Source organism: Trachypithecus francoisi, unplaced genomic scaffold (assembly GCF_009764315.1).
Source record: "Trachypithecus francoisi isolate TF-2019V2 unplaced genomic scaffold, Tfra_2.0 Contig01440, whole genome shotgun sequence".
NCBI classification, from domain to species: Eukaryota; Metazoa; Chordata; class Mammalia; order Primates; family Cercopithecidae; genus Trachypithecus; species Trachypithecus francoisi.
Window position 1 is genome coordinate 7,192,200 of NW_022681431.1, and position 26,901 is coordinate 7,219,100.

Consider the following 26,901-nt stretch of genomic DNA (forward strand, 5'->3'; position numbering starts at 1 on the left):
GGAAAGGTGAGGACCCGTGCAGATCTCACTGTTATTTCTTTCTCATGTAATAACATGGCATTAATGTAATAACATGGCATTAAGAACAGAGCTAGGGCAATATGAAGATTGGTAAGTACGATTCATCATCATATGAACTTATGATGGATTCTTAGGAAGATACAAGAAAAAGCTGAAGTATTGCCCCAAAGTTTCAGCTCCTTATTTTCAGCACCCATTCTAGGCAGCATCTGAGATTCTTCAATAAATAGTCAATGGATACATGAATGGAAAGTAGGGTTACAGAGAAGGAATTTTTACAATTTTTTTAAATGTTGAAACATGCTGGAGTTGGGGATCCCTAAATGTAAAGAAAGACAAAAAAACTAAAAGACAACATTTATGAAGTGCATACTGTGTGCTCCGGGCACTAGGCTAAGTTCCCAAATGTAATTTCCTCCTGCTAAACATCACTATAAGGTGAGGAGTATTATTGGCATTTTACAAATTAGGGCACCAAGGCCGGGAAAGGGTAAGTAACTTGCCCAAGGTCATACAGTTAATAAGTGGAAGAAGCCGCCTGGAGCTCAGGTCTCTGGAACACCAAAGCACAAGCTCACTGCATTGTAATGTAAACGGAAGAATCCAAATGTTGGAGATTCTGCTTTAAAACCCACTAATACATTTTACAAATAGACATATAAGATTTTAGCACACAAAGATGAACAGGATTAAAGTATTTTGATATTGTATTATATGGAGTTCATATGGTGTGGTAGCTCAAGGCAGACGAATTATTAAATATGTACAGTGATCTTACAACGGGTATGGCCCATCTCTTGCTTTCTAGGAATTGACCGTCTTCTTGGAGCCCAGTACCTAGTCCCCTGTGTATTATGCGCTATCACAAAACGTGTTCAAGACGCCTTTTATGCCTAAGGCTTACATAAAAATTCATCTTGCCTTTCTGCATCTATTTCCAAGTTTGTAGGACGTTTCTCCCTCCAATTAGCAACATTTCAGGACTGCACAGGGCTTACTAATGTTCACTGTTGCAAGTAACACCAAGGTAATTTGACTTTCTTGTAGGAACAATGTCGACAAAATCCAAGAAGTCCTACAGAATTAAATTTAGATTTCTAGCTTAAAAAAAAAAAAAAACGTGAAAGAACAGTTCATTATCTTTACAGTTCATTATCTTTATTATCTAGACGTATCTAATGGCATTAAGTAAAAACTGCGCCAAGGCTTTGAAATCAGAATAAAAGTGGAGTTTGTGAAATTTAACCTTTTTATTAGTATTTCGTTTATGAGTATTTCCCGAGGCTCACTGTTTTGGCAGGCACAGTGCTGTTAACATCTCTTCCTTTCTCACCATTCTTTGCTGGTCGATGAAAAGATAACTTCAAAATCTCTGACAGCAGTGCAGGTGCAGGAAGCACGATGGAAACAAACAACTTTGCCTTCGCATCCTACAGCTTTCCTCTCCTCCCCGCCCTTCCAACCCCCAATCCACCCCAAGATCATGCCCTCGCACAGCTTCTGCCCCACCAATCGCACGGTCCCATGGGCATATTCGGACAGCGGTGACCCTCAGCCACATTCCCCTACGAGCGCGGTCCAGGGCAGGCGAGCGCGCTGCCCACCGGCCACCCTCGTCACGCCCCCTCCACCCTCTCCATCCCAGCCACAATAATACAATAACAGTAGTCATCGCGCGGCACGTGGAAAGGCTACTTTTCAGTGGGTTTTGCAGAAAGTAATCAGACAGCGGAAGGCCACGAGAAACGCTGGTGAAGCCAAAACGACCCCGGCAGCGCAGCAACCCCGGACCCTCCGTGGAATCCCCCTCCGCGTCCCCGCGCGCCCACTTGGAGGTGCCGCGCCCTTGGCCTGCCGAACCGCTCCCCGGCCCCTGCCCGTGCCCTGGGCCCCCAGCTGGCAGCGGCGGAGGGAGGCCAGGCGCGGCACCGTCCTCCGCAGCTGCCCGAGCCACCCCGAGGTCGCGGGCTGGGCGGGCGCGAGGGAGGCGCGCGGGGCTATGGGGATCTGCCAGCGCCACTGACGCCCCCGCGCGGCGCACCGCTCCTGGCCGGCCCGGGAGGGGACCCGACTCACCCGAGGCGCCCTGCTGACTGCCCGGCCCGGCTCCGGCCTCTGCCGCCGTCCCTGAACTTTCCCTCCTGCGCGGCCGCCGCGGACTCGGCTCCACCTCCAGCTCCGGCAGCCGCGGAGCCTCCAGGGACCCCGGGGGCGGGGAGCAGCGGCGGCGGCGGCGGTGGCGGCGGCGGCTCGGGCGGGCGGAACCGCGGCCAAGCCCGGCGCCCCGCCGCGGGGTGGGTCCGGCGGAGGCGGCCAAGGCCAGGCTGGGGTCGCGCTTAGCCGCGGACACCCGCCTCTCCCACGGCCCCTCTGCAGTGCGTCCCTGCGCCCGTCGGAGCGGGGAGACCTGGCCGAAGCCTGTCACTCTCGGAAGGGGCCGCGCTTGGACATCAGGGGCGGTTTACACGTGACTGGTCACCGAGAACCGGAGAAGTTTAGAGACTAGGACACTGTGGCGTGGCCCGAGTTGCAGGAGAGAGGTGTCCAGTCTCCACGGGGTCCTTACTCTTGCAGGACAGAGTTCCCCATTCCCCTGCTCCACCCGCTCTGTTCCCTTGGCTGCCCTCCCCGCCGAGCGCCGACTTCCATGCAAAAACTTTGTAAATGGCACTTCGGGGAATCCATGCCTTTAATCACGGTCTCTTCTTCTTGGTCAGCTATAACGCCTTCCTTGGAGAGCTTCTACTTACAGCGAGGGTCAGGAACCCTTGTTAACTCTCACACCCCACCACAGTGGGTAAGCAATGTCTGCAGGGACCCCTGAAGGCCACTGGGAGGCCAGGAGAGAAGCGGGAGAGGAAGGGCTAAAAGGCAAGTACACGGAATGTTGGGTAATGAAAGATCCACCGCCACCTCTCACACACACAGGCACACAACCTCCAGGGCCACAGGTCGCCTTTTACCTGTAAGTGCTCCAGCGCATCTCTGTGGGAGAGAGAGCTGGGAAATAGGATCGCCAATTTTCAGTGTAATCGAGGGGGACTCGGGAGGAGTCAGTGTTAGACTGGAAGAGGTCATCACCTGCAGATGCGGGTAAGCAACTTGCAGAGGCCCCAGGGCTGAGCCACGGCAGAACCAGAGCTGGAAACCAGTCCTATGACTCCTGAGGCAGAGCTCCTTCTACTGCCTAGCCATGGCTCCTTCTACTGCCTGGCTCGAAGTCTCCATCTGGGAGATTCCAGCGCACCAGACTTTATGTGGGCACAGGGTAGGCAGTCCGGAGGCTATAGGCACAGTCTTGAAGTAGCTCAGTTTCCATTAAGCTCCTGCTTACCTGCAGGAAGCATCCCTGAAGCAAGCTTTGCTTCCTACCCGGACTCCCCTGGTGGACCTGTCCCCACCCCACACTCCTGAGTGAACTCTTCACCCTCGTGACCTAATATCCCCACTGCAATTCAATTGAGACTTGGGAAACCGGGAAGAAGTGGGTGTTTTCCAAATGAATGAAAAATATGTCTATTCTGCTATGCCCCAAAATGCTGCATAATAGAGGTAATAAATAGTTAACACAGCATACGTGTTTTGAATTAATGCCTTTAAATACACACATACAAGCCATTTGGCCAAGCCTCCTTCCCATGTTATCACACAGCACCCTCTTAAGGCAAATCATGACAATCCCCACTTTGCAGACGGAGGGCAGCACATGGAGGCTGGAGTTGGTTTTGAGTTGTGTAAAGGTTAGAATGTTCACTGTCAAGCACTCCGTGGGTAACCAAGTAACCTCTTCAGAGCCTTCTCACTGCCACCGAAGCATTCCCACACCTCCCTATATTGGCAGGTGTGTTGTCAAAGCATTGATTTTCTTTCCTGTCCTGAAGCATCTCCCATCCTTCTGCTCAGTGATATCTCCAGAATTATAAAATACAGTTTCAGCATGGAATCTGGTCTGGAAGATAGCCCAGAGGACTTGAGCAGGAGCTGCCATGGCCCAGCACAGACGCACACGGTTGGACTCAGGTTCTAGACTATGTGGATGGGCTTCGGGAGGCTGGAGGAGGCACCCTTGTTGCTGCAATTGGTTCTATAGCTGTTATCTAAAAGAAAGAGGTAGAGGCCAGGCGCGGTGGCTCACGCCTGTAATCCCAGCACTTTGGGAGACCAAGGCAGGTGGATCACCTGAGGTCAGGAGTTCGAGACCAGCCTGGCCAACATGTGAATCCCTGTCTCTACTAAAAATACAAAAATTAGCCAGGTGCAGTGGCGCATGCCTGTAATCCCAGCTATTCAGGAGGCTGAGGCAGTAGAATCACTTGAACCCGAGAGGCGGATGTTGCAGTGAGCAAGGATGGCGCCACTGCACTCCAGCCTAGGCGACCGAATGAGACTCTGTCTCAAATAAAAAAAAAGAAGGAGCTCACTTCAGGGTTGATTACTTTTTTTAGGGGCTTATAACTTTTAACAGTATCTTGTTACCATTTCCAACTTTTTTCCATTTGGATAGTAATACAAAAGCATAGCAATGTACATAACAATGTGTCATATCAGTATGTATCAATAAATATCAATTCATAAAGCCAATTCTAGCTAAGGATTTGGTGCCTCCATATATTTTGACAACAGTTAATATATGAAATGATAAGAGAACGGAAAAGGTGATAAAACTATGAAACTAAGTAACAAAATGTGAGAAAAGATACATTTTTTTTCTGAAAAAGAAAAAAGCAAGTAGATATGTAACAGCCTTTGGATTATCCCTTTGGGAGCCACTATTATCAAGCAGTACCGGTGGTACTTACTGTCCGTCATTAGAAAAGGCAGCAGAGTATTAGGGAAAAGAATGGCCAACTCATCTCTGCAACCCCAGTGCCCTAATAATGCCTAGCAGAATTAAGTCAGTGAACCTAATAGAAGGATGGGTTCCTTACACCCCAAAGACTGAGAAGAATAACCAGGTAGAACACGAAACCTATGTGTAAAAACCAATTTTTAAGACTCATGGCCAGGCATGGTGGCTCGAGCCTGTAATCCCAGCACTTTGGGAGGCTAAGGCTGGAAAATTGCTTGAGGTCAGGAGTTTGAGACCAGCCTAGGCAACATAGTGAAACCCTCGTCCCTACAAAACAATTTTTTTTAAATTTAGCCAGGTATGGTGGCACATGCCATAGTCCCAGCTACACGGGAGGCTGAGAAGGGAAGATCGCTTGAGCCCAGGATGCCAAAGCTAAAGTGAGCCAAGATCACACCACTGTACTTAGTCTGGACAACAGAGAGAGACTCTTTAAAATAATAATAATAATAATTACTACAAAAAAAAAAAAAAGGCAGGACATGGTAGCTCACACTGGTAATCCCATTTTGGGAGACCGAGGCTGGCAGATCACTTGAGGTCAGTAGTTTTGAGACCAGCTTGGTCAACATGATGAAACCCTGTCTCTACTTTAAAAATACAAAAATTAGCCAAGCATGGTGGCAGGCACTTGTAATTCCAGCCACTCAGGAGGCTGAGGCATGAGAATTGCTTGGATCCTGGAAGGGGAGGTTGCAGTGAACTGAGATCACACCACTGCACTCCAGCCTGGGCAACAGAGCAAGACTCTGTCATGAGAAAAAGAAAAGAAAAGAAAAGTTTTCTACATGGAGTTTAGCTTTAGATACGTGCTTAAACATTTTTCATAAACAAGATTTGAGAATCAAAATGTTATTTTAATTTACAAGGACATTATAAGTGTACCTTAATATGGTGCTGATAATGTGATAACAGTAAGGAAATATATAGAAAGTTGTGGAAATAAGTCAAGTCATGATGTCAGAGTGATTTTATCCCCTTGGGAAGAAAATGGAATAAAATATATGACATCGTGGCATCATTTTTATATGGCAGCCCATATAAAAATATATTCAAAAACAACACATAAAGGGGCAAACTTTTACATGTATAAAATGCAAGATACATACAATATGTTCAATATCTTTAATAACTTGTTTTAAATATATTTGAATAGGTATTAAGTTTTAAGTACAGAAATATTTCACACAGCTCAAGGTTAGACTTCTCAGCCTCACCAGGGTCCTTGCGAACTTGGACCCAGAGCCACTCAGTAGCTGAGAGAGCAGTTGTGAAACTCATTCATTAAAACTCAGTCACATTACTTTCGAAGAGACAGACTCATGTCACGTTGACTCTTACTTTAAATACAGTTCTAATAATCAGGGTTATCTGATTTCTTAGATGACGGCAAATGTGCTGTGTAGTTACAGAGATGGCTCATTAGATGGAAGAGGCTTGTTGTACCCAAGCATAAATACAGGCCAGACAGTACTATTGTGGGTGGTAAATCATTAAGGCGAGATCTAATGATATTCCATATAGTCTACTTAAGGAACATGGAAAATACGAAATATATTTCTAAATAAATTTTTATTTTAAATGAGTAAAATAAACGTTTGACCTGGAGAGGTCAACTTTGCTTTTCTAGGGAAAAAAAAAAAAGGTCACACATGTTCAAGACCTCATTCCACAAGCATAACTCAAACATAGTGGGGGCTTTGTTAATATTTGCTGACTGAAAAGGGGATGCTTTTAACTTCTTCTGGATGTTTTGAATTAATGCCTTTAGATACACACATCAAAATAAGCGAGTTGTTTCCTACTATTTTCAAATTTACAGTCTTCATTGTTCATGCTGTTTCTCTCCAGACCAGTCCAAGAGGAGGACTAAAGGGGGAACATGTGTCCCTCTCACTGCACCATTGCCGAGCTTTCTTCTCCAAATGGCACAACAGGCACAGCTCTCTGGTGTAACGCTTTCAACTGCATAACCGAGATCTCATATAGAAGTCATCTAGTACAGGCCAGGCGCAGTGGCTCATGCCTGCCACTTTGTAATCTCAGCACTTTGGGAGGCTGAGGCAGGTGGATCACCTGAAGTCAGGAGTTCGAGAACAGCCTGGCCGACGTGTTGAAACCCCGTCTCTACCAAAAACACAAAAATTAGCCGGCGTGGTGGCATGCGCCTGTAATCCCAGCTAGTCGGGAGGCTGAGGCAGGAGAATTACTTGAACCCGGGAGGCAGAGGTTGCAGTGAACCAAGATCACTCCAGCCTGGGCAACAGAGCAAGATTCCATCTCAGAAAAAAAAAAAAAAAAAAGTCATTTGATACATCAGGTGCTTCACAGGCTGACTTTTCCATTCTACTTCTGTCCACTCAGCATCGTCACTTCTCCAATCTACAGATGAGAACAAAAGAGTTACAGAGGGAACTAGTACAGAAAACAAAATGAGTGGGGCAGCAGAGATTAATCTAGATCTGGTCTACATCCGCCTGACATAAAATCCAGGTATCTAAACATAGATCTGCTGGAAAAGGTGTCTTTTATCTCTACGATAATTACACTAATTCACCAATGTGCATATGTAGCTCACCCAGGCCTTTCTTTATGAATTGGAAAACTGGTTTTCAAATAGTTTCCCTTTGATAACTCAGTATTTTTGAGTAAGGTCTTCTAACCTTTACTCCACCTTTAATTTTTAAATTCCGATGGATAGGTTATTTAAATTATTACTGCTGTTTCTTTCCAAGAATTTTTAGCGTCTTTTTAAAAAGTAGATATTTATCATTTAAGTCAATATCTACAAAACCCCGTCCCACTTTCATACCTTACTCTGTGCCCTTTCACTATGATAATCACACACTATGATAAATGCTCCATTAATAAGAGAATATGTTTCAACAACACACATTATTATAAGAACCTTTAGTACCAACAGTAGAAATAAGATGCATAAAGGTACACTCAAGGATATTAGAAGAGCTACTGTATAGAATATTAACACTGAACAGGGAAAATAGCCTGAGGAGGGGAAGGGTGAGTACAGTCAGAATCAATAGGTCCAAAAATAAGAAATGTCTAAAGAAAAGCAACAAGTGGGTTATCCACCAAGAAAAGAAGAAGACATAGGCAAAGGCGGTAACGTGGGAAATAAGCTTTGCCAATTTCAGAAACAAGGGTATTTCCTTTCCTGTTGCACAGAGGGGATTCACTGTATACAGCCACAAACGTGTCCCATTGGGGAGGAATTTGGCCTTCAAACCAGATGACGCCAGTAATGCCTCCCTCCCTATATGAGACGTGTTTGGTTTTTCTGTAAACACAACCAGAAAATATTCTAGTCAAATCATTATTCATCCAACAGTAAGTTAGGCAGTTACTGTGTGCCCAGTACAGTGGGAACCACACAAATGACTAAGCATAGTCTTTATCAAGAAACCTAAAATCTAGTAGAAAAGACTGAAAATATAGGGATTAAAAGTAGAAAAAAGAGAGATCCCTGAACTGTCCATAGATGGCTTCATGTTAGAAGTGGCGCTTTTTTTTTTGAGACAGAGTCTCATTCTGTCACCCAGGATGGAGTGCAGTGGTGCAGTCTCGGCTCACTGCAACCTCTGCCTCCAGGGTTAAAGTGATTCCCCAGGCTCAGTCTCCCAAGTAACTAAGATTACAGGTACCCACTACCACGTCCAGCTAATTTTTGTATTTTTAGTACAGATGGAGTTTCGCCATGTTGGCCAGGCTGGTCTCGAACTCCTGACCTCAAGTGATTCGCTAGCCTCGACCTCCCAAAGTGCTGGGATTATAGGCATGAGCCACAGCATCCAGCCAGAAGTGGCTTTTGAGAGAGATCTTGAAAGGTGAGTAGGATTTGGATGGGAAGAGAGAATAGGAGGTGGTCCCCAAGAAGTAATTGAAGCAGAGATGGGGAAGTGCTAGGCATGTCCTGATCAAAAGGACAGGATCCAAAATGACCAGAACATGGGGGACATTTAAAAAGAAAGGCAAGATTCTAAAAGTGTTCTGAGTCTTGATATGGGGAACTTTGAATGCCAGAAAAACATTATTATGCCAGAAAAAATTTATTATATGAATTTTAGTAGTGTGCATATCTGTGGATGTGAGCAGACACTGTTAGTTGCTTAATCGCCATTCTTTCTTTCTTGCTGGCAGAGCCCTAATTTTGCTCAGAGCCCATCTCCATGAGGCTTTAAAAGGGAGTATCAACACTGCCCCAGCTCTGAGTGGGGCTAGGGAAATGAATTACGATTGGTTTAAGGCAACAGGGAAAACCAATGGCAAAAGTGGCTAAGTCTTGATGGAATCTGTGCGATATCTCAGAAGAAAGACCTGGTTATCAACTGGAAATAGAGATCTCGAACTCAGGGTAGGCTAGAGCTAGAGATCTAGAAAGAATGGAGGTCCACCATGTACAAAAATGTAATTGTTTAAACAATTAGAATGAAAAGACCAATAGAGAGAGAAGATCCAGTGAAAGGTGGTGGCCGAGAGCACAATCCAGGAAGCATTCGAGCAGTGGGCCCCAACTTTTTTGGCACCAAGGACAGGTTTCATGGAAGACAAGTTTTCCATGGACCACAGGGGCAGGGGTAGTTTTGAGATGATGCAAGCACTTTACATTTATTGTCCACTTTATTTCTACTGTTATTACATTGTAACACCTAATGAAATAATCATACAACTCACCATAATGTAGAATCAGTGGGAGCCCTGAGCTTGTCTTCCTGCAACTAGATGGTCCCATCTAAGGGTGATGAGAGACAGTGACAGGTCATCAGGCATTAGATTCTCATAAGGAGCACGAAGCTTAGATCCCTCACATGCACATCACAACAGGGTTCAAGATCCTATGAGAATCTAATGCTGCTCTTGATCTGACAGGAGGCAGAGCTCAGGTGGTAATGTGAGCAGTGGGGAGTGGCTGTAAATACAGATGAAGCACTGCTCACTGGCCCGCCACTCACTTCCTGCTGTGCAGTCTGGTTCCTAACAGGTCACAGACCAATACTCATCCATGGCCTGGAGATTGGATACCTTTACATTAGAGGATCCTGTGAAGGACGCTGGGAAGGAATGATGGGAAAGTCAGAACCAGTAAGGGAGATGTCTCAGTGGTCAGAGCGTTTCCAGAGGTAGGTAATGGTTCCATGTATACAATTCTGAGGCCAGGCGCGGTGGCTCACGTCTGTAATCCCAGCACTTTGGGAGGCCAAGGCAGGCGGATCACGAGGTCAGGAGACTGAGACCATCCTGGTCAATATGATGAAACCCCGTCTCTACTAAAATACAAAAAAATTAGCCGGACGTGGTGGCATGTGCCTGTAGTCCCAGCTATTCAGGAGGCTGAGGCAGGGGGATCGCTTGAACCCCGGAGGCAAAGATTGCACTGAGCTGAGATCACGCCATTGCACTCCAACCTGGCAACAGAGCAAGACTCCACTTCAAAAAAATAATAATAATAATAAAAATTCTGTAGTATCCATTGAGTTTGTCAAGAAGTATCTTTAGTTATATGAGCCCTCGTCAGCATTTCAAAAACCCAACAGAAGAGGCGTATTTACTCACAGTGCTGCTGAAAAGGCTAAGTAAATATTAAAGTTTCTCTCTCTCTCTCTCTCTTTTTTTTTTTTACTAGAATCATATAAAACCTATGTGCTTACACTGACATTTTATAATCAGCCTATGCTGATTCACGGTTGACATCACAGGACACTCTGGAATGTGAATGGGGACCCAGGCACTGTGCACAAAGTGTCCAGCATACCATCAGTTTTTTGGCCTAGAAACCAACCCAGAATTAAGCAGCCAGAGGCAGTGAACAGTGCATACATATCTGTATATTTACCTATCCTGATTGTCTTTTAGCATCACAACCCTCAGATACCAGGTAAACTTATTATACTTCAATGATGGTAAATACTTGGTTACAATATGGATGGATCAGAGATGGAATAGAAAAATAATGTAATAAAAATGGGAAAAAAAATCATGGGCCCTACTTTTCCTAATCCTGCAGTTATAGACTCTCAAGACTTTTAACCTGCAGTCAGTCAGGATAGAGACCTGAGTCCGTCCTAAGCAAATATGGCGCCCTCTGTAAAGAACCACAGCCCGTTCACGGAGCATGATGGGCTCACCCTGTCTGGACCTGCCTAGAGTGTCTGCCTGCCACCAGTTGCGCCCTCTTGCAACAACACCTTTGTTTTACAGGGAGTGTTAATGGTTGGACATGGTTTTCTGCAGATGTGAGTCCCACTCTGGTAACAAACTCTGCTTTGAAGTCCAGACTCTCTGACCTATACCTTGACCCCTTCTTGCTTTTTTTTTCCATGTCACTTTCCTCCACCTCCAATACTCTAACTTTGCTCCCTAACCCTTCTCAGACCTTGAGAGAGGTCAGAGATGCTGAAAATAACTAAATAGTAACTAATACTAAAAAATTAGTATAGACCTCAGCAACCTGAAAAATAGTACCTTTGCACCCAAACTCCTGTTGCTCACTCCCACTCGTCCTTAAACAATACGGCAACATCACTCAAACCACAGTTTCCTATATTCTTTTAGGCATGTAGGTGGGACTACTAGTCAACTCTAAGAAGGGCCAACCCTTCTTCCTGGTTAGTTCAAATAATAATAGCAGTAATAATCGTTATCATCATCGTCGTCGTCGTCGTCATCATCATCATCATCATATTACTAATGTAGCTTGACTTTCACCATGTTCCAGGCACTGTTCCAAGCCAGGGGTCCCCAAGCCCCAGGCTACAAACCAGTACCAGTCCGTGGCCTGTTAGGAACTGGGCCACGCAGCAGGTAAGTGACCATGACCGCCTGAACTCCGCCTCCTGTCAGATCGGCGGTGGCATTAAATTCTCACAGGAGCATGAACCCTATCGTGAATTGCATACGCATGGGATCTAGGTTGAGCACTGTTTATGAGAATCTAACTAATGTCTAATAATCTGAGGTAGAAAGGTTTCATTCCCTACCCCCGTCCCGTGAAAAAAATGTCTTCCATGAAACCAGTCCCTGGTGCCAAAAAGGTTGGGAAACACTGCTCTAAGCCATCAATATACTCATATACTTGCTACAACCCTATAGAGAAACTGAGGCTTAAGGAGGTATAGAAAATTCCCAAGGTCATACAGCTAGTAAGCCATGATGTCAGGATTCAAACTCAGGCCAGTCTTCTTTCACATGGACACAACTCTGGGGTTCCTATACCTTACAGTCTGAGATAAAAGAGGTAACTAATAATACTTTTCAAAACATCCTATTTACAGGGCAGAAACAATAAAAATAGGTTCTTTGTAGGAAAGAATAATAGGAGGAAAATAGGAGGAAACCACTGCTCTCTAATATTTCCTCTAAGAACAAGGTAAATTCAGAATTGGGATTTGCCCACCAGACTCCCAGTCCAGTGCTCCTTTGTTGTGCTACGCGTGGTCAGAAGAGGAGAACGTATCACAATGGAAACTCTGACAAGATGGCAATGAATGCATCTACTGCTTCAGTCATTTGCTTCATTCTTTAGTCATATCATACCATGTTTTGCACTCTCATTGGGATGATAATTAGTGCCATCTGTGTACTCTCATTTTATTAAGGCAATAACTAGAGTCATACCAACAGTGTTCACAGAACTAAAATAAAGAAGCTTTTTTGTTTGTTTCTTTTCCTTTTCATAGAACAGATACTTCTTCCTATTTTTTTTTTTCTTTTTTACTAGCATCTTGGAAGACAACCAGTCCCAGGACCTGTAAACAGTGCTTCCCTTCAGATGCAGCATTTATTTTGATTGGCCAGAGAAAGATAGACTGTTCCCTTGCTGATAAAGGGCTTTTTGAAGACTTTTACATAACTTCTGCAATGCACTGGAAAATAACACCCAGGAAAAGGCTGGGTGTTGGGGGTGGATAATAAACTCTTACTGCGGTGTGAAAAGTTACATTTTTCAGAGTAACATGGTGATTACAGATAAAATAACAAAATAAATTTTAATAATATCACATTGCAGAGTCATCAAAGAATTGGCATTGGTCCAGTAACATTGGTCCAGGAGAATTTGCACCTGTTGCCTCTTTCCCCAAGGATGGAAGAGGTTGCCGGAACCAACTCTTCCTGGGAGGGTTACCTGAAGCTCGCGTGAGCATCAGCATTGGCTAAGTCATCGTCTCTTCCAGTTCTGCCACCAACCAACTCATTCCAAGAAAATGTGGGAAATAATGCCTTATCTTTAAGTAAGTCAGAAGCTGTCACACTTGCAAAGAAAAATGTTTTCTGGTCAGGGTTCCCTGTGGGCATGTCCTTGCAGATGCCTTGACGCAGCTCTGAATTTCTAGTTACAATTAAGTGATGATGAGCTGAAGCTATGCTAGTTTAGATTAGGGGTTTTGAAAAGCCTACTTGTATAATAACAGCATACCTAGTCTTCGCTTTTAGCTTCTCTTTCTTCAAAGGGAACATTCAGAGCCAGATAGAGGCAGAGGTCTGCCAGGCAGCTTCTTAGAGCAACAATCTATAGGAGGGAACCTATAAGGGGGAACTCACATAACACTAAAATAAACTGGAAATACAGCCCCAGTTATCCCGAGTAAAATGTAATTGTCTCAATACTCTTGAAATATTCGTTTTGGAGTTGGAAGACAAACACCACCCCACCACACACATGCATGCACACACACACAAACAGACACTCTTGAGTATTTTGGCAATGTAGACATGCTAAATAGTAATTTGTTGTCTTCAACTGAAATTCTAAAACCAAATAATGCATGGCATAATACTTAGAGAAGTGAGTGACTCTTTTATTATCCAAAATGTTAAACCCTTTAACATACCTCCCAAGGGTTGTCTGGTTCAGAAACTCACAAAAGAAAATGGAAGTGCAAACTAGAACTGCTGAAAAAATGGAAAACAAATTTAAACAAACTCATCATGAGCCAATGAAGTAAAGTGACTCTAACTCTGTGTAAGGTTCATTACCACAAACTATTTTCCCACTCCTACTAAATACATGTTAAGTAATTATTTAAATGATATAAATTATGTTACATTACTAGCTTGCTTGGAGTGCTCACATGAAAGTCTTAATTACTCATACTTTCTCACCACCAAAAAAGAAAGAAAGAAATAAGTTGCGGGCTTGGGGGTTAAGAAAGGAAAGGAGGGAGGGAGACAGGGAGGAAAATAATCGATTTCTGCCATTTTGAAAAACAGATTGGCAGCTTCTTAAAAAGTTAAACACGTATCAGCCGGGAGCGGTGGCTTATGCCTGTAATCCCAGCACTTTGGGAGGTCAGGGCAGGTGGGTCCTCTGAAGTCAAGAGTTTGAGACCAGCCTGGCCAAAACGGCGAAACTCTACCTCTACTAAAAATACAAAAATTAGCCGGGTGTGGTGGCGGGTGCCTATAATACCAGCTACTCGGGAAGCTGAGGCAGGAAGGATCCCTTGAATCTGGGGGAGACAGACGTTGCAGTGAGCCGAGATCACACCCTTGGACTCCAGCCTGGGCAACAGAGTGAGACTCTGTCTCAAAAAAGAAAAAAAAAAAAACGTTAAACACATATCAACCATATGATCCAGCCATTCTACTCCCAGGTATTTACCTAAGAGAAAGGGAAATACATTTCAATACAAAAATTTAAACACAAATGTTCATTGTGAGGTAAGAGGAAGGGCTTGACTCAGGAGGGGGACTTGACTACAGAAATAGGGCTTGGACACTGCACTGAGTTGAGGACTAGCTAAAACACAGAATGAGGCAGAAGTAGCTTTCCATTAGACACACCCACTTGTGTGTTATGTCAGTTTACCATTGTCATGGCAACACCCGGAAGTTACTATCCCTTTCCATGGCAACAATCCAACGGCCCAGAAGTTATCACCCATTTTCTAAAAATTGCTGCATAATCCATCCTTCAATTTACATGTCATTAAAAGTGGGTATAAATGTGAGTGCAGACCTGCCTCTGGGCTGCTACTCTGGTCACATTGCCTATGGGGTATCCCCATTCCACAAGGAGCTGTACATTTACCACTGCCGTACACTGCCATTTCAATAAAAGTTGTTGTCTAATACCACTGCCTTGCCCACTCTTGAGCACTTTCCTGTGTGAAGCCAAGAACCCTCCCAGGCTAAGCCCCAGTGTTGAGTTTTGCCTGCCCTGCATCATGAGCAATATTATCTGTAATAGGCAAAAACTAAACAACCCAAATGTCCTTAGCAGGTAAATAAATTGTGGCATATTCATAAAATGAGATACTACTCAATCAAAAAAATGGAATGGACTACTCAGATGCTCAGCAACATGGATGAGTCACAAAATCATTATGCTGAGAAAAAGAAACATCAAAAAAGTCACATATTGTATGATTTCATTTATACAAAATTCTAAGAAAAGCAAACTAACATAGTGACAGAAAGGAGATTAGTGGTTACCTGGGTATGGGGTATGCGAGAAGGAGTGGAAGGAAATAATTACCAAGGGAAATTACTTAAAAATTTTTTGGGAAGATGGATATGTTCACAATCTTGATTGTGGTACGGTTTCACTGGGGTATACATATGTTGAAGCTTAGCAAATTGCATATGCTAAAGTGTGCCAATTTTTATATGTTAATTATACCTCTCTACAACTACTTTAAAATTAATTTTTAAATTTAAAAAACAGGCCTCTGCATTTGAAAGAACATGTTCTCTATCTTGCTTTCAGTAAAAATCAGGAAGAACCTTTGGAGACCAAATTAAGTGATCCTGATCTTTTCTTTCAATGACTCAAACAGTGGTTCTCCAAATTTAGTACGCATGAGAGTATCTGAGATGTTAATTTGAAACGCAGTTTCCAGGGTTTTATATAGATGTATGCTAGAAAATATTACTGATAAAAGAATATGTAGCATCTAATTTACAAGTAATAATAGATCCAATATTCTTCATTGTAAATTTCATAAATCTTACGAAATGCTTTTGTTGGCTTTTGCTAAACTCTTGTATCTGTAGTCAGTCTGTGGTTGCAACAGATGAACATGTATAGTTCCAACTGAATGCTGGGTAACAGTTTTGTTCACTCAGGTGAAAGGATTTCTTGAGGCCAGGAGTTCAAGATCAGCCTAGGCAACATAGCAAGGCCCTGTCTCTAAAACAATTTTTTAAATTTCACCAGGCACCATGGAATACACCTGTAGTCCTAGCTACTCAGGAGGCTGAGGCAGCAGGGTAGCTACAGTCTAGGAGCTTGAGGTTACTAAGTTCATGCCGCTGCACTCCAGTCTGGATGACAGAACAAGACCTCATCTCTTAAATAATAATAACAGTGTTGTTTACATTAATGAGTAAAAATGAAACATCATTTCTTAATCTCACATGATTTATTAATGATGTGAGAGACTTCTTTGCTGAACTGGAAGATAGTTTTTGAACATTAGGAGAATATTTCCTTAATTTTATATGATTCACCATGTAATGACCACAGGCATGACACACTTTGTTTAATCTACATTATTAACATTTATTTCATCATTGTCTACATAATCAACAAAGCAATAAATCAAGCCTGGTTGTATTTGACAATTCCCATATGGCCAATTTCAAGCTCCCAGTGCATGTGAAGTTGGGAAGAGATGCACAGTAGCACACCAGTATACAGTATCTCCACCACATGGATGTAACAGACATAACCTCAAGAGCATAGATAATAGCAAAGGGTAGTAAAGTCAATAGGAAGGGATGAGTTTTGAATACTTATCATCTTCGTTATTAACGTAATTTGTATAATTGTGAGTTTCTACAATTTAATTTGTAATGATTTTTAGTAATGAGCTCATAAAATTCTTTGAAATTTAATAGTTGGCTCTCAGGAATTGATATAAATTGGCTCTAACACACTGCTGGCTTCAGCTCAGCCCTAAGAAATTAGGTCCTTTGGGGATGGGGCTCAGGAACCTGCATTTCTCATATCCTCTAAGATGATCCTGATATACAATACTGGTAGAGAATCTAATTGCAATTTTCTTTTTAGCTAGTGTTATGATTTGAACATTTGTATTTCCCCAAAAAATCCTGTATTGAAACACGATCCCCAGTGTGATGGCATTAAGAGATGTGGCACCCAAAGGGAAGGTGATTAGGTCATGAGGGCAGAGCCCTCCTGAATGAATAAAATTAGTGCCTTTATAAAAGAGATCAAGGGAGCTTGTTTGCCCCCTTCCCCGTGCGAGGACACCTCTAGAAGGTACCATCTATGAACCAAAAAGCAGGCCCTCACCAGACACCAAATCTGCTGACACTTCCATCTTGGAATTCTCAGTGCCCAGAATTGTGAGAAATAAGTTTGTGTTGTTTGTAACCCACCCAGTTTATGGATGTTCTTATAGCAGCCTGAACGGTCTAAGACAGTTAGTAAATAGGTATTCTTCAGAGCCAACACGTTATGTGGAAAGAATACAGGATTAAGTATTAGGAACACTAACGTTCTCGATCCAGTTCTCCCACTTAATTATATGGCCTTGGGCAAGTTACTAACCTTAGTTTCCTAATCTAATAAGGAGGGAGTAGGACAAAGAAAAAGTCAGTAGATGTAATTTTAAAAGATTGACTTATATACTGAAGCATTTATAGGTGTAATGACCTGGTACCTGTTATCGAGTGGCTGTTTCTTTAGAATGCTTCGGGAAGCAAAAGGAAAAAAAAAAAAGGTGGGCTGGAGATAAGTGAAAAGATCGGCAAAATGTTTTGATAATGAGAACATGGGCTCTATTATACCACTGCCTTTACTTTTGATGTTTAAAATTTCTCCATAGTAACCATTTCCTAAGAAGTCACTAATAAATAATCCAGGATTCTTTTTATCTTTAAAAGTGTGTTTCACATCATCCTTGGATTTGTAATTTTTTTTTAATGGGACAGGCGTCAAGACTTAGCATCTTCTATGAATTTGTTGCTGAGGAATCTGAATCTACTTTAAAGTCCCAGAACAAGTCAATGTCTGAGCCAGGATTCTAACAACCTTCTAATAACAATCTTCCAACCTTCCTGGAACACTTGAGCCCAGGAGTTTGAGACTAGTCTGGGCAACATGGCAAAACCCAGTTACTATGAAAAATAGAAACAACCTTCCAAATCCCACAGCCATTTTGGTTACACCAAGCAACGTGAGGGTGCTGCTGTCCCAGTGCAGTGTCAAATGGGAGCAGTGAGATGACAAAGAGGGTGGAAATGGGGGAATTTGATGCAAACCTTCCAAATCAAGCATCAATATTTATTTAAAATACATCCTGCTTCTAATTATAATCAAAACCAGGGGCAAACATTGCTGTGGGCAATTAAAAAGCCAGTCACAAACTATCCTCTAAGATTCTGGACTGTTGAGAAACTGCTTATATTACTCCCATTTCTACCCATCATTTCAGAATGAAAGTAGGAAAAAAAAAGTGAAATAATGCAAGTCAACAGAGTACTATATTTTCTTTACTTCAACTAGGCTGGCACCTGATACAGTTTAGCAAACCGTAAGCACTCAATAAATGTATTTGGCTAAATCTAGGTAACCCTAAACATTTTCAGCATTTCATGTGACACACGCTTTTTGAGTACCTATCGTGCTAGACAACACTTAGAACTTTGATACTGTGGATTAATTTAGTAATGTTTATGTATCTCATTATTAATAAGTGATTATTTCAATACTACCAAAAAATTTTGGCCCTCTCCTACGTAAATTTCACAGAAAAAATGAACTGTATCAGCTTCAATTACAAGACAGATTGTTAGATTTTAGAATAATGTTTAAAAAGCAAGAATCAATTTTATGCTGTCTACAGGAAACTAACTTTAAAGACATTGGTTAAAAATACAAGGGTAGAAAAAGATATAAGATGCAAACTCGAACTAAAAAAACGTTGCAGTGGCCATATTAACATCAGACAAAGTAGGCTTCAGAACAAGGAATATTACCAGGGATTCAGAGGGGTATTATGTAATGCTAAAGGATCAATTTGCCAAGAAGACGTAACAATCCTTAACATGCGTGCACCATACAACAGAACTTCAAAGTACATGGAGCAGAAACTAACACAAGTGAAAGACAGAATAGAAAAATCCACATTCCTGGTCTCAACACAAAGTCTGGGAGCTAAACCTGAGATTCTCACATTAAGCTGGGTCTTTTGAAGCAGACTAAAGTGGTCCCAGACTAGCAGCTCCCACTGGCACACATCAGAAAGTAAAACAAATTCATTCTGAGGAAAGCTTCCATGATTTAAGACCTCAGGATTCCAACTGATTAAAGTCAACCAAATATAAGTTCATGGTGCAAGGTGTTCAAACATATGAGGAAATAGGCCAGCACGATTAAAAGTCCAGGAAAAAATAATATATAACCCAAAGAACTAAATTTAATATTGGAATTATCAGATATAAAATACAAAATAAATTTGTATGAAGAAGCAAAAAGATTGCATAAAAGACAAAACTGAACATTGCACAAGCAATAAAATGTATCATAAATGAGCCAATAATTTATTTTAAATGAATTGATCTTGAAGATGTAATCACTTGGCTTTAAAGGCTCAACGGATGGGCAAAATGGCAATTTAGATGTAGCTAAAAAGAGAATTAGCACATATGAGGATAGATTAAAAGATGCTGCAAGGAGAAAAAGGGAAATAAAGAATGTGCCATGTATCAAGCGTCATGAATTAAAATAAACCTAACTCCAGATACAGTTTGGTGAAACTGAACAGGAAGGATGAAAGAAGATATTAAATGCTAAGGTAACCATATTATTTATTCTCCAAACTAGAACTTTTTTTTTGGAGTCAATGAGGGCATTCTTGATGAATATGCTAAGAAAACAAACTTAAAACAGCTGTCTTAGGCAAACTCACATTCCAGGCCATCCTATTAAAGCACCCAGTAAAGCTGGGCGGAGTGGCTCATGCCTGTAATCCCAGCACTTTGGGAGGCTGAGCTGGTGGATCACTTGAGGTCAGGAGTTCAAGACTAGCCTGGCCAACATGGTGAAACCCCGTCCGTCTCTACCAAAAGTATAAAAAATTAGCCAGGTGTGGTTGTATGTGCCTGTAATCTCAGCTACTTGGGAGGCTGAGACAGGAGAATCGCTTGAACCTAAGGAGGGTGGAGGTTGTAGTGAGCCAAGAGCATGCCACTGCACTCCAGCCTGGGTGAAAGAGCGACACTCCATACCAAAAACAAAAACAAAAAAAAACCAAAGAGAGAGAAAAAAAAGCACGCAGTGAGAAAAGAAGTCACCTATACATACACAGAATGATCAATGGACTGTCAACAGTCTTCTTAACAGCAACAAATGGAAGCAAGAGAACTGTACTGTCAAATAATATATAAAAAATACAGACAGCAAACCACTATGGTCCTCGAATTATGAACTCTGAAAAACTATAATTCAAGAATGAAACTGAAAGAAAGTCATTTTCAAATAAGCAAAAACAGAATTTATCTCCAGTGAACCTTCACTAATGGTACTTCTAAAAGATGTTCAGAAATGAAGGAAAATCACAAACAAAAACCTGCAGAAGGAGCAAAGTGTGAACTATAAGAAGGAATGAATGAACAAAGAAACACATTGATAAACATGCGTATATCTAGAGCACACATTACCTGTATAGAATAATAGCATCTAGTTTCATAAGTTAAGAAAAAAATGAAAACAGGCCAGGCGTGATGGCTCATGTCTGTAATCCCAGCACTTCGGGAGGCCAAGCCACTGGATCACTTCGGCCCAGGAGTTTGAGACCAGTCTGGGCAACATGGCAAAACCCAGTTTCTATGAAAAATAGAAAAATTAGCCCATCATGGTAGTGCATGCCTGTAGTCTCAGCTACTTGGGAGGATGAGGCAGGAGGATCACTTGAGTCCAAGAGTTCAAGCACGGCTGTAGTAAGCTGTGATCACACCACTGCACTCCAGCCTGGTCAACAGAGAAAGATCTGTGTATTTAATTTAAAAAACAAAACAAAACAAAACAAAAAAACAGCTGGGTGCAGTGATGCACACCTATAAGCCCAGCTACTTGGGAGGTTGAGGCAGGAGGATCCCTTAAGCCCAGGAGTCAGAATCTAGCCTGGGCAACAGTTAAAACAACATCATTAAAACAAAACACTAGACAACAGTACCATGTAGGCTGGGAAAGGGTGATCGCAACAATGTTCATTAAACCTCTTATATGATCCTGGGAAAGATGCTGACGAACTTTAGATTAAAAAAGGTACCATAAACCTAGAGATCATTACGTTAAGTGAAATAAGCCAGGCACAGAAAGACAAACATCACTGTGCTCACTTATTTGTGGGATCTAAAAGCCAAAACAATTGAACTCACGGACGTAAAGAGTAGAATGATGGTTGCCAAAGGCTGGGAAGGGTAATGGGGGGCTGGTGGGGAGGATGGGATGGTTAATGAGCACAAAAAAATAGAATGAATAAGACCTACTATTTGATAGCACAACAGGATGACTATAGTCAATAATAATTGTACATTTAAAAAATAACGAGTATAATTGGATTGTCTATAACTCAAAGGATAGATGCTTGAGGGTATGGACACTCCATTCTCCCTGATGTGCTTATTTCGCATTTCATGCCTGTATCAAAACATCTCATGTGTCCCATAAATACATACACCCACTATGTACCCACAAACATTAAAAAAAAAAAATTTGGCCGGGTGCAGTGGTTCACACCTGTAATCCCAGTATTTTGGGAGGCCAAGGTGGGTGGATCACGAGCTCAAGAGATGGAGACCATCCTGGCTAACATGATGAAATCTGGTCTGTATTAAAAATACAAAAAAAAAAAAAACTGGGTGTGGTGGTGGACGCCTGTAGTCCCAGTTACTCGGAAGGCTGAGGCAGGAGAATGGCCTGAACCCAGGAGGCAGAGCTTGCAGTGAGCCAAGATCACGCCACTGCACTCCAGCCTGGGCGACACAGTGAGACTCCGTCTCAAAAAAATAAAAAGAAAAGTTTAAAAGACGTATGGTAAAATACTAAAGGTAACTACTAAAATAAAAGAAATATGGTAGATAACTTATGAACCCATGGACAAGGTAAGAAGGAAGAAAAAGAAAATTCATTTTAGAAAAAGCAAGAACAGCAACAATTCAGTGTGACAATATTAAGTATTGGCAAGATGGTAGAGTAATGTTAAAATTTTATACTGCTGTGGAAAAACTTTTTGGCGCTATCTTACTAGAGAAAAATATGTATACTCAACAATCCAGCAGTACCACTCTCGCATAGAAGGAAGAAAATCTTAGGTAGATGTGGATAGAAACTAAAATGTTTTTAGCAGCATTGTTCATAACATTAAAAACTAGATACAACCCTGTATTCACTTACTGGAGCTGCCATAACAAAATGCCACAGGCTAAGTGGCTTAAACAACAGAGGAGTTTCTCACTGGTTGGGAGGGTAGAAGTCCTGGATCAAGATGGCAGCAGGGGCCTTTGCCTGGGGTCTCTCTCCTTGGCTTGCAGATGGGTGCCTTCTCGCTGTGTTCTCACAGGGTTTTTCCCTCTACGCGCAAATCCTGGTGTCTCCGTGAATCGCAATGTCCTCTTCTTATAAGTCAGATTAGATTAGGTCCCAGCCTAATGCCTTACTCTGCCTTAACTTTTCGAAGGTCCCATCTCCAATACAGTCTCATTCTGCGGTCCGGGAGGTAGAGCTGCAACATACGCACTTTTGGGGAACACAATTTAGCCTCTAACAGACCCAAACGTGTACATAATATACATAATAAACAGGAATCCATAACCAAATTTGGGAATAAGTACTCAAAGGAATGTTATGCAGCAGTAACATGAACGAATTACATGTGATAAAATGGAAAATATTGAGTAAGAAAAGCAAATTGCAAAAGACTACCTCCATTCTAACACCATTTTTACATGGGAAAAGAAAACCAAAACTAAACAGCATGCAATTTAGTGATATGTATACATGATATACCACTATTTTTATAAGGCATGGGAATAATAAAGCTAAAGTTCAAGACAGTGGTTACCTCTTAGGGAGACGGAAACCTACAGTTTTGGTAATGTCTAAGTCATAAGTTGGGTGGCAGGCTATGGATATTCATTTAATCCATCATTACTAATATCTACTGATATCCTCATATACATATTTATATCTGATATGTATATCATTACATATTATTTTTGTATGTATCAAATATAATGATATTAGGTATTAAAATGACCTTTTATGGAGGAGAACTGGGAATGTGTTGGTTTTACCATTTAGAAAAAAAGTGCAGCTCGCTGCGGGCGCTCATTTAATTTTACATAAACATGCTCTTTGAGGCTGAAGTAAATCTGATTTTCAATGTGAAAATAAAATATAAAAACAGTTCTTGGAGTTATTTCTCAACAGAATGAACACCAGAATCATCCGAACGTCTATTTTGGAAAAAAAATCAGATTCATTAAATGAATCTTCCTTCATTTAGCCAACAACTTTTCCAGAACCATGTTAACATCAAATGTAGGAATTCTATGTTTTCTAGTTTTTGACATTTTCAGCGATTGAGAATTACTATATCTTGTAAATGGAAATACCACTACGAAAAGCAGAATGCTATAAATAAAATGATGTCTTTTGTTTCCAAACTTGATACACTAGAGCAATGGGAAAAGAACAACAAAAGCGAGATAGTTCCTGACAAATTAAAAGCGAGGTAGTTCCTATCAGAGTTATGCTGGGCAAACGCCATCAGCAAGGATTCTCAGAGCAAACAGCAAAAAGTACAAAGTTTCTGTTAGGCAGGATGAATAAGTTCTGAAGATCTACTGTATAGCATGGTAACTATAATAATAATGCATTGTATACTTGAAAATTGCTGAGAGATTAGATCTTAAATGTTCTTACCACAAGAAAATGATAAGCATGTGAGGTGACGGATATATTAATTAGTTTGATGTAATCATTTCACAATGCACACATATTTCAAAGCATCACATGGTACACCATTTTTAGTTGTCAGTCATACCTTAATAAAGCTGAAGGAGCACCAGGCATGGTGGTTCAACACTATAATCTCAGCTACTCTAGACAATGAGGTGAGAGGATCACTTGAGCCCAGGAGTTCAAGACTAGCCTGGGCAACATAGCGAGACCCCTGTCTCCTAAAAAGAATTTTTTTTTTTATCAGCCAGGTGTGGTGGCCCACACCTGCAGTCCTGCATACTCAGAAAGCTGAGGCAGGAGGATCCCCTGAACACAGGAACTCGAGGTTACAGTGAGCTATGATCACGCCACTGCACTCTACCCTGGGTGACAGAGGGAGACCCCATCTCAAAAAATAAAAACAAAAAAAAAAGCCAAGACGGTAATACCTCTTATGACAACATATTTTTATGTAGACCTCTTTGTGAATGGATGTTAACTCATTTATACTACTGTACACTTGTCCTAATTTTATATTTTGAATAATTTAGTGGTGGGTGTGGAATTAGAGGAAGTCTTTGTAGAGAATAGAATGTGTCTCTGGTACTTGATTATCCATATACCAGACTTTCCTTCTGCAGTTCAAATATAGTACACTTGTAATTTCATCTCATGATTGTAGTAATAGCGTAGTCAAAATCTATCTGAGACTTCTTATCCTTGTAAATTAATACTTGTGATAGTGTAAGCATATTAATGACTTTCTTTAGAGCTGGTTTCTCCACCTCAGCATTACTGACCATTCAGGGCTGTGGATGATTCTTTGTTGCAGATGACAGTCCCGTACTAGCATAGAATGTTTAGCAGCATCTCTGACCTTTCCACCACTAGATGTCAGTAGCACACCCCTCACTCCCCACCCCCAGTCAAGACAATCAAAAAAACGTCTCCTGAAGTTGACAAACGTCCCTTGGGACAAAATCAGTATTCTAGAGAATTTCTGATTCAAATGACCCTTAGAGACTCTATACTGAAATTATTTTTTCATAGCTCATTCTACTTTTCTATCTTGCTAAATAAGTTCATGTTTTGTTCCTTAATGTAAAGATCTTAGTTTGGGGTCATCAAAACAGTGCTGACATTATCACACAGAAACACTAGCAATAAATAAATTTTATTTTTTTCTTAATGTTTCACTCCACGAAATACTCTGGATGTAGACTGAGGAGAAGGTACCTGAACTTTTGTGTTGTCCTGATAATGAACTTTAATTTTAACCTTCCATAGCTGTGAACAAATCCATGCTCTACTTACACTTTCCCAATTATGTTAAGGGGACTATAAAATATTACACTGAAAGCTTTCTTTCTATTTCTTATATAAAGCTCTTTATCTATTTAGCATTATTTCTTAGAATGTATTTATCAACAATAAAAGTATTGGCTCAAGATTATGAATAGTTGTAGAGCTCTTGAATGTACTGCCATATTGCTTTCCTGAAGGATTATGCCAGTTTATAACACCATGTGAACTGGTTTGAAATCATACCATTGACCCTTCTAACCTCTACTAAGAAAATAAGATTTTCTCCATCCACCGTAAGGATACTGGCTTTCTCAATTCTTTCCAATGCTTTCCAGTTTCTAGAAACTATTACTGTTATGATCAAAGGTAAAAGTCTTGTTTTACAGTTTTTGACCTTACATCTATTGATTGACAGTTATCTGTTGTCTAGGCCTTAAAGAACTACCAAAAAAAATTGAATTGGGTTTGTATCTATACATATTCAAGTTACAGATAAGTGCAGAAATAAAACAATGCATTAATAAATTAAATAGATAATGAATTATGCAAATGCCATCCTTCTTAGTTCATCACCTGGAGATTGATGGCATCCATGGATGTGACACATCTAATCTCATTCCTAAAACAGAAATGCCATATTTGGATACAATTGCATCCAAGCCAGATTAGGTCTTACTGTGATGCCTGGAAATTTCCTGTATTGGAAACACTGCAAAATTCAAACTAAAAGCCAGCCTTTCATTCTGACTCATGACACCAACAAAAGCACTTTATTTTGTGATGTAAGATACTTGAGAATTTTGGTTCCAAACTTTTTGTTCCAAGATTGCCCTCCTGAGTTATAAACTTCATGAATTTTAGAATAAGAAGTTTAAGTTCCATAATTTTCCCTTAAAATTTATTTCAAGCTCTTATCATAATATAACAGCAAAAATGAATAGGCATTACTACTGATTCTATAGAAATAAAAATGATAAGAGAATACCATAAACAATTGTATGCCAACAAATTGAATAACATAGATAAAGTGGAGAAATTCTTCTAAATACACAATCTACCAAAACTGAGTCATGAAGAAATAGAAAATCTGAATAGATATATAGCTATGAAGATTAAATTGGTAATCATAAATATTACACACACAAAAACCCAGGACCACATGTCTTCACTGGTGAATTCTACCAAACATTTAAGAAGAATTAACATCAATGTTTCTTAAACTCTTTCAGAAAATTTAAGAAAAGGAAACATTTCCTAACTATGAGGCCAGTGTTACCCTGTTGCCATAGCCAGACAAAGACACTACAAAATTCTAAGGACTGTTTTTCAGAAATAGAAAGATCCAACTTGAAATTCATATGGAATCCCATGGGATACCAAAGAGCCAAAACAAGCTTGAAAAAGAACAAAGTTGGAGCTCTCACACTTTCTTTTTCAAAACTTACTACGAAATCTCAGTAATTAATCCAGTGTGGTACTGACATAAAAATATACATGTAAACCAATGGAATAAAATCTAGCGCCCAGGAAAAATCTTTAAAATGTAGTCAGTTGATGTTTTGACAAGAACGCCTTATTATTCAATAAGGAAAAGACAGTTTTTTCAACAAATAATGCTGGGAAACCTGGATATCCACATGCAAAAGAATGAAGTTGGACCCTTGCTTTACATCATACACAAAAATTAACTCAATATGGGTCAAAGACCTAAAGCTAAGAGTGAAAACTATAAAACTCTTAGAAGAAAATCCTCATGACTTGGATTTGGTGATGACTTCTTGGCTGTAACACCGAA

General features: G+C 41.1%; 1 protein-coding gene across 2 annotated transcripts in view; it reads right to left on the bottom strand.

Moving 5' to 3' along the window:
- The window catches only part of CSGALNACT1 (chondroitin sulfate N-acetylgalactosaminyltransferase 1), a 367,289-nt gene extending 365,071 nt beyond the window's left edge, over positions 1–2,218 (bottom strand). Inside the window, exon 1 of one of the 2 annotated variants that reach the window (XM_033226897.1) lies at positions 2,098–2,218. The gene's annotated coding sequence lies outside the window, so the exon portion shown is untranslated. The remainder of the gene's footprint in view (positions 1–2,097) is intronic. The other variant, XM_033226942.1, reaches the window with a different exon arrangement.
- Positions 2,219–26,901: the final 24,683 nt, after the last annotated feature.